The following is a 12,576-nucleotide window of genomic DNA, read 5'->3' on the forward strand; positions in this document are numbered from 1 at the left end:
TTTGTAGCATAGTGAATCTCATTAAAAGTATGCTCTTGTCTTTCTCTTATTTTTTCTTATTCTTCATTTTTCTGGTCAAAATCTGGTAAAAGAAAAAAAGGGTATAGAAAAGCCCAATCAGGGTTATGGAAAAATAATTATTTTTTCTAAGTAGCAAAGTCACAAATATAAAACTGTTGGTATCCTAATTCGATGCTGATCACAATATCATGGTGATGTGTCAATCACCATTAGATCACCTCACTTTCAGGACTGAATGTTCAATTGCATGTCAGTTCTAAAGAGGAAAAAACTTCTGAGAAGCAACAGTCATGAAAATCATATGTGAGAAAAAGTGTTCTATTTGTAAATGAAGAGGAAGATATGCTAAAGAATTAAATAGAAATTCTTCTAAGCACATATTTGAAAGAGAAAGGGAGGAATGAAGATTGTTATAGAACTGTAAGTTATGTATTAATCAGTTGATAAATTGAATAGTTGATAAATTATTAAACATGTTAACATGTTGACAATAGATTATTGTCAACATTTTTGTTTGTTACTTAAGGAATGTTTAACATAGAAGGAAGCAATTTTATCAGGATATATATATATATATATATATATATATCTTAATTAGACTTAATTTAGTAGTTTTGGAGCAGTATCTTACTGCTATACTTAGGCAAGTACCAATTATTCTTGTTCTATCCTAGATGACCCGAGGGGTCTGCTACCCCTCAGGTGGTGTGTTCCAAACTGAATTCCTTTTTAGAAGTGCTCAACTTGGTTTGATTAAGGACAGTAGCCGTACAGTTCCATTTAGTACATCTGCTCCATGTACACTCCCTTCCTCCTCCTCTTCTTCCCTCTTTTTTGTTATCCTCTATCTCTCATAAATACTCCACAGAAATCTGAACATTCATCTGTTAACTTGATGCAGAGAATTCTTTCCCAAAGTTAACTTGCTTTGAGTATGTTCAAGTATTGACATACTTATCAAAAACTTAAATCTCCTAGGCCTTGTCACTCAGTCTGTATCTCCAATTGCCTTCCATTTTTCTAGACATAGGAAATACAAAATAATTTCCATGGATTTTTTTGTTGATTCCAGTAAATTTTATGAGTTAATCAATTCATTACATTTTTATTCTTTACATTTATTTGTATTGTATATATTTCAGATGTACAGCATGATAGTTTAATACACATATAGATAATGAAATCATTACTATGGTAAGGCAAATTAATATATCCATAGCCTCACATAGTTGCCTTTTATGTTTTTGTATGTAAGAGCTCCTAACAGCTCAGAGGCTATTCATCTTCTGTAACTGTGTCTGCCCTTGTAGTCAGTTTACTACTTTGCATTTATTTAAATAGTTCTATTCTCCTTTGAGGGACAAAACAATCTCTAAATTTTATATAAAATATACAAGTGCATTAAAATTTATAGTTTTTATCTTTAAGGATTAATTATTTTTTTAAAATCTAGAAGAGTATTCTGTTTAAATCTGCCAGAAAATGGGGAAATCAGAGAACGATATAAGAGGGGAGGAGATAATTCTTTACTTAGTCCTACACTAGAATAGATGCTAGAATTTTTCATAGATATGGCTCATTATTCTCCAAGTATTTCATATTTTTTTGTATTTTTATTCACCTGTATGAAAATCATTTCATTAATTGTTAAAATTCTACTCATCTTCAAGTAGTAGGAATAAACAGTATCCAAATTTCCAACTCCAGGAAGAATGAGGAGTATCCTTTTCAATTACTCCATAGCATTTTCATGCTGCTTAAGTGATAGTTATTGATTGAATTCATAGTTATTATTGAACATGTCATTCACTTATTGCTTAGTCTTTTCCAGATAGTAGTAGTCAATAAGTGAAGTAACATATGAATAATAGGAATAGACTTTACTACCCACAAAATATGGATTAACATTATTCATTAACTCTCTTATGTTTAGAAAAAATATGGTTTCTTTATTAAAACCTGTGCTTCATCCAAGTATCCTGACGGGTCCCAAATCTAAATATCCTGAAAACTAAGAATGAGTTCTCTTGTTGGAGATGTAAATCAAGTCAAGATGGAGCCTGGCAGTTTGCCAGGAGGAGTGGTTTGTGAAGCAACGCCAGCGAGCCATTAAGATGATGAGGATTCCTTATTGACTGACTGCTGTATCTAGATGATGTTAATTGAGTCAAGCTGCCTGTGATTAGTTAGGTATATATACCTCTGCTGTCCCCCAGAGAGGCGTTTCCTGCTACCTTGGGTGCCCGCTACTTTGAGTTCTCACTCAGTTCCCGCTGAGTTACTCTCAATAAAGTAGTTCCCGCTTCAACCTTCAAGTTGCTTGTCACTTCCTGGTTATTTGCCCAGCGGGACTGGGGCATTCTTTTAGAATTTTTTTTTTCTTCAAACGTTCTTGACATATTATTTCTGTATACTATTCACTCTTTTAAATGTATAATTCATGGCCAGACATGGTGGTGACACATGTAATTCTAGCAGCTTGGGAGACTGTGGCAGGAGAAACATGAGTTCAAAGACAGCCTCAGCAAAAGTGAGGAGCTAAGCAACTCAGTGAGAGATCCTACTTCTAAATAAAATGCAAATCAGGACTGGGGATGTGATTCAGTAGTTGAGTGCCTCTGAGTTTAATCTCTGGTACCAAAGACAAACAAACAAACAACAACAACAACAAAAGATAAAAGAAAAAAAAAAACCTTAAATGTATAATTCAGCAGTTTTTACTATATTCCTAAAGTTGGCAGTCATCACTATTCCCTAATTCAGGTAGCAAGTATTTTAATTATACATTTTAAACATTTTTTAATTTGTTTTAATTAGTTACATATGATAATAGAACTTATGCACTTTGATATTTCATACATAGATGGGATATAATTTCTCATTTTTCTAAGTGTACATGTTGTAGAATCATATTGGTCATATAGTCACATATATGCATAAAAGTAATAATGTCTGTTTCATTCTACTATCTTTCCTATTTCCACATCCCTGCCCCTCCCCTCTCTTCACTTTCCTCTACCTAATCTAAGGAAACACTATTCTTCTCTAGTGCCCCCGCCTTGTTGTGAATTAGCATCCATATAATAGAGAAAACATTTGGTCTTTGTTTGCTTAGCATGATATTCTCCAACTCCATGATATTCTCCAACTCCATTTACTGGCAAATGCCATAATTTCATTATATTTAAAGCTGAGTAATATTTCATTAAAAAATACATATTACATTTTCTTTATCCATTTATCTATTGAAGGACACCTAGGTTGGTTTCATAGTTTAGCTATTCTGAACTGAGCTGCTATAAACATTGATGTGGCTAAATTTCTGTAGTATGCTGAGTTTAAATCCTTTGGGTATAAGCCAAGGAGTGGGATAGCTGGGTCAAATGATGGTTCCATTCCAAGTTTTCTTAGGAATCTTCCTACTGCTTTCCATAGTGGTTGCACTAATTTGCAGTGCCACCAGCAATGTATGAGTGTACCTTTCCCCCAGATCTTCACCAACATTTATTGTTGCCTGTGTTCTTGAAGATTGCCATTCTGACAGGAGTGACATAAAATCTTAGTGTAGTTTTGATTTGCATTTCTCTAATTGCTAGAGATGTTGAATGCTTTTTTATATATTTGTTCATTGATTGTATTTCTTCTTCTATGAAGTGTCCTGTTCCTTAGCCCATTTATTGATTGGGTTATTTGATTTTTGATGTTAAGTTTTTTGAGTTCTTTATTTATCCTAGAGGTTAGTGTTTGATGATTTATTTTAAACTGAACTAACCCATCCATCCAAAGAAGAAATCTTGAACACATGAACAGCCACTCAGCATTTCTCCCACTCCTGAGACTCTGGCCATCATTCATTTCTGTGTCCATGAATCTGCCTCTTCTAAATTGAATATGTAATATGAGCTTTTTTTTGTATCTGACTTCTTTCATGTAGGATAATCCTTTCAAGTTTTATCATCCCATCCATGTTACAGTATATATCAATACTTCATTCCTTTTTTATGGTAAATAATATTTCTTTGTATGTACATATCATATTTAGTTTATCCATTAATCACTTGTTAAAAATTTGAAATATATAGACACAGTTCTTGTTCTCAAGGGGCTTTCTGTCAAAGTGGAGATAAATTATTAACAGAAGCAGTAGATACAGATTATGTTTCAACTAGTATAAATACAAAGTTGTGGAGATTCTGGGGATGGAGTTATACTTTGTTTCATGGTAACTGAAGGTATAGTGAAAGCTCAATTCTCTACTAGTGGTAACTGCCCATCCTAAGGTAGTTGTGAATGTCTGCTAGTTATATACAATGAAGATCAGAGTGGGAGTCACATACAAGAGTCACTTTTGCCTAAAACAAGTAAGTCAGTGGACACAATCTTTAAGGAAGAGAAAAGAAAAATAACATAAGGCCAAAGATGAAGTTTTTTGAATACCAACAAGCAGACCATGGGAAAAGGAAGGGCAGGAAAGAAAATAAAACAAGTCTAAAGAAAACAAATAACAAAATGGCCTATATTCCAGAAGAGCAGTGGCAGAGTTTTGAGTTTTAAGGCAAGGAAAAAAAAAATCCTCACACACACATACACAAACACAACACACACAACACACACAACTTCCTTTTAAAACTGTGTTGGGCCTCCCACAGCTAGTATTTTTCAAGGCATAGAGGAGAAGCACAGGAAGGATGAAACAGCATATTCACATTCAAGAGTCTTATAGTTTTGTTCAGAAGTCATAGAAAAAATAAATTCAAAGTCATACAGTTTACCACATAATTTAATAATAAATTATATGCAATAACTACCTGTGCTACAGAAGTGTGGAGAAGATTAATGAGGGTTGGTGTGCTCATGTAAAGTACATTAGTTATAATTGTTTTCTTCTGTATCTAGCAGAAAACAGACGAAATGATAGACTTAAGTAACAGAACCATTTATCATAATGGGAAGTCTATTCAGACGAGCTAGGGTTTGTTAAACAGCGTGGCTTTAGATAAATATCTTTACAATGTTCTTGTTTTTTCTTTTCTGCTTACAAGATGGCTAGCAAATGCAATCATATAGTCCCATACTGTCCTTCCATGAAGAAAGGAAAGGCATAAGCCTCATATTTTTCTGGTAAGAGGGAAAGGAATCTTTCCAGAAGTTTATCCAGGGTTTCTTTCACCTCACTGGCAATGTCACATAGCACTCGTAGGAGTGAGGGAGCCTGTGACAGTGAATATCTGGTAAAGAGAATGCCATGTCTGACTCTCACACATCATAATCACTCCCTCAGGCTGCAGGAAGGTGCTATTTTACAAAGGGATTAAGAATATCTGTAGGGTTATCTAAGTATAAAAAGAGGAGTCTATAGGTAGGAAAGAAAAGAGAGACTTTGGGAAAGGTCATTTGTCTCAGGAAGATATCATTTGTCTCAGGAAGATCATTGGAAGTGTGGAAACTGGGAATTTGTTGAATGAGAGAAAAAACATGAGAACATTCTAGATGAATTCCTAGCATAACCCTACTTCTATCAGGGTGAACACCCAGTGTTTCTCAGAACTGGCTCTACAAAGAGGTTCCAGAAGCAGCAATAGTATTGCATATCTTGCAAGTTCAGCTACACTCAGTTGCTTGCCAATGATTTGGGGAGGGAAGCATGAGAAGGGAAAGAAGTTGCTGAAGTTACTGAAGGAAATAAACTAAGTACTTTTACTGTTTAACTTGTTACTCTTTATACTTAGTCATTACTACTCTAAAATAGAAATTTACAATGATTATTTACCAACAAGTGAGTGTTATAGTGTGGAAAACTATAGAACTATATCAGTGTTCCTCATGAAAATAAATGAATAAGTAAGCCAATAGCATTTGTTTTCTGCTCACAGGACACATTTTTTTTCTCATAAAAATTGATGTTAGAGAATAAGACTTTAGATACCAATTTATTCTCATAAAAACATCTCATTGCAGCACATTAGTAAGGTAATCAAAAGTTCTGGTTGAGAAATCAGTTTTAGACCAAGGACAATGCTCAACATAGGGTAGCATATTAAAGGATATATTGAGAAAAGATGACATGGCCAGAAACATAACCATAAGTAAACTAACAACGGATTTTTTTCACAGTGTAGTACATTTTAGATCAGTAATATTTAAAGTTTGTGCATAGCTAAAACTTTAAAACACATGCATGTATCCTAAATACATAAAATCAAATAAAAAGAAATGTATATAGAAGTTTTGATAGTTTCTCAATAGCTCATCCTCTAACTCATCCCTCAACACACATTGGAGTACATTGATGTAAGGCATGGACAGCTGTTCAGGGTCACCACGTGGACAATATGTTCTTCAATAGGTTCCTGAGTATCAAGTCTTTTTGAATTTGCAAAAAGACTTGTGATTAATGTACGAGATGTACAATTTGAATATCAAATTTGTTATATAGTTCATATGCCCTTGCATATAAATTGTAATTGGCCCTTGCCTTTATCTTAATTTATTTAGTTTCATTTTTGTGGTACCTGGAACCAAACCTATCCATTGAGCATCATCTTGGCATTTTCCCTTCTCTATTTTATACTGAAACTATTAATACAATAATTTATTTGCATGATTGTTACCTTACTGTGCTCTGAGCTCTTTGAGGACAAGTATAACATTATTTTGTAATTTCTACCTATAGTTCATCCTGACTGCCTATATGAATCTTCTATGGAGCTTTGAAAAATATTGATGCAAAAGCTCAATCACAGTAATTAAATCATCATTTAGGGTAGTTTATTGTGCAATTTCTTTCATAATATGTTTATTATATTTAAAAGAATGAATTAAAAACCACTTTCTTGCCCTTTCTGCATTATTTATTTTTGAGTGCTATCTATTATTGTATTAGGAGAATAGGTTGAAAATGATTAATATGGGACAACTGTTGGTGTGAAATTTAGAACAGATTTAAGAGCTGAGACACACTAGGATCCCCTTCATACCTGATTTTCAAATTTTGTGAACTATGAACTGAATTTACACAACTTACTTCTTAAAAATCCTGTAAAAGTGTTTATCCAAGTCAGATAAAATAGAAAATGTACAAAAAGGACATTTGAATATTTGAGATAACATGTATATAGTGATTAATGTACTAGATGTAAGATTTGAAACTCAAAAACTACGTGCTTTAGAACATAAGATGCAAATACATAAATGTACTCATTCTGTATTGACATTTATACAAATCACATATTTTCTTTTTACTATGTGTTAATTTATATTGTCACAGCAGAATGAGAGGAATATTAAACTGTACAGATTTCTTCTCATGAACTAGCATGATTATCCTGTTAAAAGATAAATTTCTTGGGCTGGAGTTATGGCTAAGAGGTAGAGCACTCACCTAGCATGCATGAGGCACTGGGTTCAATCCTCAGCACCACATAAAGTAAAATAAAGACATTGTGTCCACCTATAACTAAACAATAAATATTAAAAATAGAGATAGCTTTCTCTATTCCAGCTTAGTTGCCTTAATTTTACTGTTTTCTTTTCAAGTTATATATATACATATATATATATATATATATATATATATGTATATGTGTGTGTGTGTGTGTGTGTATATATATATATATATATATATATATATATATATATATATCTTTTTTTTCACTTTTATATGGTGCTGAGGATTGAACCCAGTGCTTCATGCATGCTAGGTGAGAGCTCACCTCTAAAGCACAACCCCAGATCAAAGTAACTATATTTTAATAAGAATCTCTTAATATATATTTAATACAAAGGCATTTACAATTTTTATTCAAAGTTTATTTATTAAATATAATTCAAACTACAAGATGATTATTTTACATAAAAGAGAAACAACTATTTTAATAGGTGAACCTATATCTAGAAATAAAATAAAACAAAGTGTTATAATCCAACAAAATAGAATTATTATTTCAAATTTTATTTTTGTGAGTTAAGGGAAGTTGAAAGATAGATTTATTTTAATTGTAAAAGTTTAAAATTGTCAGTAGCATAGTTTTTTCAATAGAAAAATTAAACAGAGAGACAGGCTTCGAAGACAAATGGCAGTATCTCAATTGAGTAAAAATGCTCAATAATTCAAAGTAAATGAACAGTCAATAGGAATAAAATTCGGGTTGCTTTTTAACAGAGGAGGCAAATAAATATTTTTGTAGAAGTTTTGAAAGCTGTTTCCTGTTAAGGCCATTCTGATATTTGCTGTAGGACTAGCACTGTATTTATTATTAATTTGCCTCCATAGCTCATAGGGTAAGCCTGCAGAGATTGAAAATAAGTTTGGATGGAGAACAATAAATAATAAATAACAACAATAATAATTTGCATTTCTCCAATACCCTCCAGCTACGGAAGTCATAGTGGTTCATAATCATTAATTAAGCTTCACAGATTCCAGCAAGGGAGGCAAATAATGTTGTTCAGATGGGGAAAGAAGTAAATTTAAAACTTAAGTATCTACGTGAAGGTCACAACTATGTTAAAAACAGATTTAGGAATATTCCTCATGATTTTTCATATTTGAAGTCCTCTTTCCAACCCCATTAACTTTTATTATTATTATTATTATTATTATTATTATTATTTCTACTTAGTTGTACATGACAGCAGATTGCATTCCAATTCATTGTACACAAACGGAGCTCAACATTTAAATTCTCTGGTTGTACACAATATAGAGACATACCATTCGTGCAATCATACATGTACCTAGGGTTAATGACATCCATCTCATTCCACCATCTTTCCTACCCTCATAATCCCTCTACACCCTCCCCTTGCCCAATCAAAAATTCCTCTATTCTTCTCATGCCTCCTACCCTCATCATAGATCAGCATCCACTAATCAGAGAAAACATTTGACCTTTGGTTTTTTGGGGATTGGCATACAACTTCATCCATTTACCTGCAAATTGTTAGACCATGACACAAAGAAAAGACCACTGACTCCAATTAAAATCAAATTAAAGCAAGCTTATTATTTCGACTGGCCGGGCGGCCTCTCCCAACAAAAACCACAGGAGCCAAAGACAGCCCCGCAGCTTTCTAGAAGCACAGATCTATAGCCTAGAAAGTTACACAAAGTGGGGTTACAGATAACAAAACTCTGACGAGCATAACACAAAGGCTAGTTTATATTTTTGCTGGCCCTGACATCAGAATTTATGAAGGTCATTAGAGCCTCAGAGAGGGTTGTTATCTGGTCAGGGAAAGCCAGGCATGGATGAGTAAAAGGCATGGGCAGGCATTCTAAGCAGATTAGAATTTGCAGTAATTTATAGTAACTTTTTATGCCTTTGTGGCAAGATGGCTCCCAATTTTAAAAGGGAATCATACTGGGTTTATCAAAAATGCCATAATTTTATCCTCTTTTAATGCTGAGTAATATTCCATTGTGTAAATACCATAGTTCCCCATTAACTTTTGACAATATTTTTTTTCTTTCAAATATCAAGATTCACACTTTGAAGAAAAAAAATATCTAAATATATTTGGCTGTCAAAATCACTGGACTACAAATTTAGAGACTTATTCTTGAAATTACATTTTGCATATAATGTGCTATATATTAGTTTCCATGGTAATTGACATGTATAATACCATTTTTACTGCTCTTTAGATGGTCAGCTCCGAACTTTGAAGGAAACCAACACTTTCTTATGTTGCTACTGCCAATGAGCTCAGCAGTTGGGAATGTGTCAAAACTAACAACAAAAAAAAATTAAGTTAAAATTTAAAACACGAACAAGACGTTTAATTTAAGATTTCATTTACTTGATAATATTATTTAATTCATCTGCTGTATATTTGTTGTATATTGTTGTATATTCATCTCCAGCATATTTCAGGTATTTAATACATTTATTATTTAAATACTAAGTACTAATCTTCAGAGCTAATCAATTATAAATGAAATACTGTGAGTAATTCATTTGCAGATCTCAGAAGATCCCTAATTTTTTTAGAAAATAATTCTCATATAATGGGTTTTAGGACTTTTCTTTAAATAGTAGATTAGTGTTATTAATTATAAGGAGGTTTCAGAAGTAAGAAATGTTTTTCATTTTTCAATTTGCTCCTTTTTGATACATTCTGTAATATCAAATAACCACACAAGTGCAACAATAACTTCCAAAAATGTCAGAATTTTACACTAAAACACTTCATATTTTAGTGTTTTATAGCAAGTCTAAGAGAGCTAACTTAATTATAATATGATTATTTTATGGATTGTTTCATGTATTTTAGTGCAATAAAACATTCTCTTCTAAAAGCAGACTACCATATGCCCAGCCTCTCACAAGAGAAATCTGCTAATAAGAGAACCTGAGAAAGTAAATGAGGTGCTTTAATTAGGAAGTTCCTACAACTGTGAAAACACAAGCGGAGTTGGCCTAACCATCTTCCTGTATTATAAATGTCTCTATTTTCTTCAGGGGAGAAAATTGTGATCAAAAGTTACATTTTCTCCAAAGAAAAAAATTGCAAAATTAAGAGGGGCTGAGGAAAACGTAATGTTTTCAACTACAAAGGCAAGAGAATGTAACACCAAAGACAGTGTATGGATGAAAGGAACAGTGGAGAGTTTAAAGAAGGAAAAATAAAGGAAACTAACTAAAGATAGAGTTCAATTCGGCCCCCACGTGCCCATTCCCTTCAGTCTTCATCTTTTGTGTTAAGATGGACTAAAAGTAAATTTAAGAGGACAAATCTTTTCTTAATGTTAAATCCCTTCCCCCCTACAATAGCCTGAATAAATATACATTCATCTAAATTAAAGGTATATATGTATATATAAGAGATACAAATGCCTTCTGTTGCTCAAAGGTTTTTACTGAGGCCTGCAAATCTAAATTCTTAAGTTCTGCTCATTTTCTTCTTCAGTGGTAAAAAATGTGTCCACAAGATTCCCTATATACATCCCCTAATACTAAACAAGGAAACACAGAACAACATTCTCATACTGCCTACATATACACAAATACTCAAAGCTCAAGCAACTAATGTATATCAAATTAAGGACAATTGAATCACAAAAAGAATATCTGTTAAAATCAATTACAATTTTTACATTATTCTAAAAGATGGCAAAAATTTTTCTAAATGAATTTTTATCACTAATATGTCTAATATTTCCCAGAAAATATATGTCTAGTTTCTGTATCAATTCTTTGACATGAAGTTATCAAGAAATGTGTAATTTAAGCAAGACATTTCTTCCCCAGGTACACTGCCTAATGTGGAACTTACTTAGGTTACACTGAAAGATACATGGTTTTGACTCTGGTATGAACCTTTGCTGATGTGTTTTTGCAGTGAAACCACTGAGGGAGTTAGAATGTATTTGATCATGTATTGTCACAAATGTAACTTACTTTGGTAAACTATTCAAATATTATTGAAATTCAGAAAATGTTACAAATTAAGTAACTCATTATTTGAGTCTTCTTAAATATGCTTAGATTTGTTCTGTGGTCTAATGCTTGGTCTATCATGGATGATGTTCAGTGTGTGCTTGAGAAAACGTGCATTCTGCTGCTGTGAGTAATGCTCTTCATGTGTTTGTTAAACCATTTGGTCGATTCTGTTGTTCAAAACTGCTGTTTCTCTTCTAATTTCTCAGTCTAGATATTCTGTCCATTGTTGCAAATTGAAATATCCAGTCCCCCGATATTATTGTAATATTGTCTGTTTCCTCTCTTGGGTTTTGCAAATATTTGTCTTATATGCTGGGTGCATATAACTTTTAATTGTTATATCCATATTATGAATCAACCACTTTATTATTATATAGTTACCTTGTCCTTTTTGTCAGATTTGACTGAAAATATGTTTTATCTAATGTAAGTATGGTCACCTCTGCTGTCTTCTGATTATACTTTGCATGGAATATATTTTTTTCTATCCATTTACTTTCAACCTTTTTTGCTTTCAAAGTTAATGAATTTCTAGTAGGTAGATATTGCTGGATCTTGCTTTTTAACCTACTCAGTCACTGTCTTTTGATTTGAGAAATTAATCCATTCACAAATAATTATAGATAGTTAAGGAAGTTGTACTGATAATAATGAATAAGGAAATATGATATTGCCATTTTGTTAATTCCTTTCTATATTCTTTGTAATCCCTTTGTTCTTTTCTTCCCTGTCTTCTCTACTATTTATTTATTTATTTAAGTAGTATGGTTTGTTTCCTTTCTATTTAGTTTGTATGATTCTAAGTTTTTTTTTTCCTTCATGGTTACCATGAGTTACATAAAGCGTCTTATAGTTTTTAGTCTAGTATAAACTGATAGAGTCAAATTAACATACAAAACCTCTACATCTTTACTCCCAATTATATTAGGTTACTACTGTCACACTTTACCTCCTTTTATGTTGCTTATCCTTCAACAATTAGGGCTATAGTTGTCTTTAGTATGTTTGTCTTTTAACTTTTATATTAAAGTTAAAAGTGAGTTATGTATCACCATCATAGTATCAGAGTACTCTGAATTTGATTATAAATTTAATTTTACCAGAGAGCTTT

This window comes from Urocitellus parryii, chromosome 8 (assembly GCF_045843805.1).
Source record: "Urocitellus parryii isolate mUroPar1 chromosome 8, mUroPar1.hap1, whole genome shotgun sequence".
NCBI classification, from domain to species: Eukaryota; Metazoa; Chordata; class Mammalia; order Rodentia; family Sciuridae; genus Urocitellus; species Urocitellus parryii.